The following is a 3,675-nucleotide window of genomic DNA, read 5'->3' as shown; positions in this document are numbered from 1 at the left end:
TTGAATAATTTTGTTAAATAAATTTAATTTTTATGAGTATTAAATTTATTTACATCTTTTATAATTAGACACTTGTATATGATGATTAAAAAAATGATCTTCCAAGACGACAATATAAATGAAAATTCTCAAAATGTAAACTTAAACCAAATTGATTAAGGCCAATTTGGATAAAAAAAATTTATTTAGTTATTATGGAAATAGAACTTAAAATATAAAGATTTATATTAAATAATTTATATAAATTATTTTGTGATTGATTTTTTACTTATAAAAATATTTATTTTAAAGAAAAATTGATAAAAAAATTATTACAAAAAAAAATCACTTTACTTTAACTTCTCTATTAAGTGTAACACCCTACCACACAAAGCTTTACGCTTAAGTCGTAAAACAGAGGTGATGTGGTATTACGACCTCTAAAATAAAATAAGTACATATAATAGCAGAAGAGTTATAATATGCTAGGAGCCTTGAAGAAAAGGGGGAAATAAAAATCGCACAATAAAGGCGCAGTTCACTTGGTTCAGGTAATATCAATACAGGTGCAGTAGTCAACATGTGCTTCAATGTTTGGAAACTTTCTTCACATTCCGGAGTCCAGATAAAAGGCGCATCCTTCCTAGTCAATTTAGTTAAAGGTAAGGCGAGTTGTGAAAATCCTTTAATGAATCTGCGATAATACCCCGCCAAACCTAGGAAACTCCTGATTTCTGTCACCACAACCACCCAAATAGCGTCACAACCAGATCTGGTTCTAGGCAAACCTATTACAAAATCCATTGCGATACTCTCCCATTTCCATTGTGGAATCTCCAAAGGCTGAAGGGTCCCTGATGGTCTCTGATGCTCAATCTTAACCTTCTGACACGTTAAACATTTAGATACATACAATGCCACATCATTCTTCATACCTGATCACCAGAACATCGTTTTCAGATCTTGATACATTTTAGTGCTCCCTGGGTGAATTGAAAACCCGCTCTTATGAGCATCCTTCAAGATTCTCTGTCGCAGGTCTCCAATATCTGGCACAATAATCCGGTTCCTAAACCTCCACAAACCATCCTGTCCTTCTGACACTCTCCACTGTTTCCCCTGTTCGACTGCTGGTAATACCTTACGTAACGCTTCACTATCTTGATGAGCCTTCAGAAGTTCTGATTTAAAATCACTTGAAATCTGCAACTAACTCAAACACAAAATTCCAGATTCTTCTCTAACTCCCAAATTCAAACCTTGTAGTCATCTGTCCCTGCTTTAACTGCATTAATTCAAGTTCCTTGGCATTTCTGGCTGAATTAGGAAAGTATTTCTTATAGAATTCTGTTCGAAAAACCTCCCAAGGAATTACAGCACCATCAGGCTGCATAATACGTCGTGTTCCCTGCCACCAATACTGAGCTTCACCTTGCAGCTGATAAGGTCCAAATTCAACCCATTGCTCTTCAGGAACCTGTTGTGCCTGTAATGCCCTTTCCATAGCCTGAATCCAATTATCTGCATCAGTGGGATTTGAGGTTCCCCTAAAGGTTGGAGGGTGAACTTTCAGAAATGTAGCAAGCGTCATAAGACCGTCCTCATCATTATTGTTCCCATGATTACCCAATGCCTCAGCTGTTGCCTGCATAGCTGCAGCCATATTTCCCAGGGCAGCCATAAAGTCTACTGGATCAGTCCCTATGGAAGCAGGAGTAACGGTGCCTGTCCTACCTCTACCTCGCCCACGACCGCGTCCGCGAGTCGACATCTGGTCCCTATACACACCAAACAAGTGATATTAAGTTGATCAGTCTCAATATCGCAGGTCTAATGCTTTAAGTTCCAAATGCATGCCCACAAACGTTTATGCCATATATATCAGAGTGAACATTTCTCTCAAGCTAATTGGATCCTAAAACATCAGAAATCAAAGAAATTCAATATTCCCACTTAAAATTCGAAAATTGGGAGAAAAGAGGGCTGAGAGTGATTAAACAAGTTACCAGTGAAATTGTTCCGGTAGAAATGTAGAGCTCGACGCGGTGGACGCGTGGCCGCAAACGGTGCGGCGATCGGAGCTCGGATGGAGGAGTTACGGCAAATTGAATTTACCGTAAGGGTTGGAAACGTTCTTCGTTTCTCTCTTCCCCTAAATGTGTTTCACGCTGCCTCTGCTGAATGGGGAAGAAGAGAGGCTTGGATTCATTAAATTCTGAGCCGGTTGGGCCCACGGGCCTGGTTTGGGCCCGGTTCAACCGGTTCGGCCCGTTTGGTCTAATTTTGGACCGATTTTTTTGAAATTAGTGTCAAAATTCTCGTTTCGATGAGCTCTACCCTATTTTGATATAATATTCGCATTTCTAATCCTCCTTATTAAAAAATAATTTATTAACTAATTATCTACTAATTTAATCGGGGTTTACATCCTACCCACCTAATAAAGAATTTTGCCCTCAAAATTCAAATATAGTTACCTGAAAAGAGATGTGGATAGTCCTTTCGCATATCTGATTCGAGTTCCCAGGTATGTTCCTCGATACCAGCTCGCGATTTTTTTGAAATTAGTGTCAAAATTCTCGTTTCGATGAGCTCTACCCTATTTTGATATAATATTCGCATTTCTAATCCTCCTTATTAAAAAATAATTTATTAACTAATTATCTACTAATTTAATCGGGGTTTACATTAAGTAACTTTTTAAAAAATTGCGAAAATTGTATCAAATAATGCTGTAATATTTTATAAGTTAAAAAAATTTAAAATGGTTAGCTTTCAATTCGGTACCCGAAAAATTCAACCGTTGATAAAATAGTCTCCAAAAAATATTATTGACAAAATAGTTTTTGAATTATTTGAAAATGCAACAAAAAAACAAATAAATATTTTTTTTGTAAATAACAAAAAAATTTCACATTTAGCAAACGACTTATCCATTAAATCTAAATTTTTTTGGTAACATTACAATAAATATTTAGAAGATACACAAAAAAATTTAGAGCAAAATTTGATCTCTAAATTTTTCTTTTTATTTTTAACAAAAATATTATCATTCACAATAAATTTTTTTTAAAAAAAATTTACTTCACAAAAAATTACTAAATTTTAAGAAGAAAAATAACTTATTTTTTCAATCATAATTGTGAAATTTACATCAAAATTTAGTCTCCAAAATTGTCTTATAGAACATATATTCAATATCTAATTCTTTTTGTTATCTTTTTAAATGTTTTAGGGTTTATTTGTCATAAGCATCTTTTAGAATTTGATTTATCAGTGATGCAAACTTTTCAGTACTATTTTGATGGTTTATTCTAAAAGAATGATTTATAGATCTTCCTAGACGAGACCTAAATCTAAAATGTAAAACCTATATGAAATCGCAAAACATAATTTTTTGCATCAACTTTTTTATTTATTTTTTAAAACCGTTTTAGACCACGTTGTAAACGAAGTCAAATTGCACCCGTATAAGACAAGGATTATTATATTGTTGTAGACATTTGCAGTAAAAATGTAAAATTTGATAATTCCAAGACAAGGATTATTATATATTTATATTCATGTAGACATTTGCAGTAAAATTTGTTCATCGAACGAAGGATAATTATACCCTCAAAGCTAATCAGTAATTACTCGCCACGTCTAGGTGTGGATTAACTCCGATATCCCTGCTATCATACAATTACTATCAGA

This window comes from Arachis ipaensis, chromosome B09, assembly GCF_000816755.2.
Source record: "Arachis ipaensis cultivar K30076 chromosome B09, Araip1.1, whole genome shotgun sequence".
NCBI classification, from domain to species: Eukaryota; Viridiplantae; Streptophyta; class Magnoliopsida; order Fabales; family Fabaceae; genus Arachis; species Arachis ipaensis.
This window is presented reverse-complemented; position numbering follows the sequence as displayed.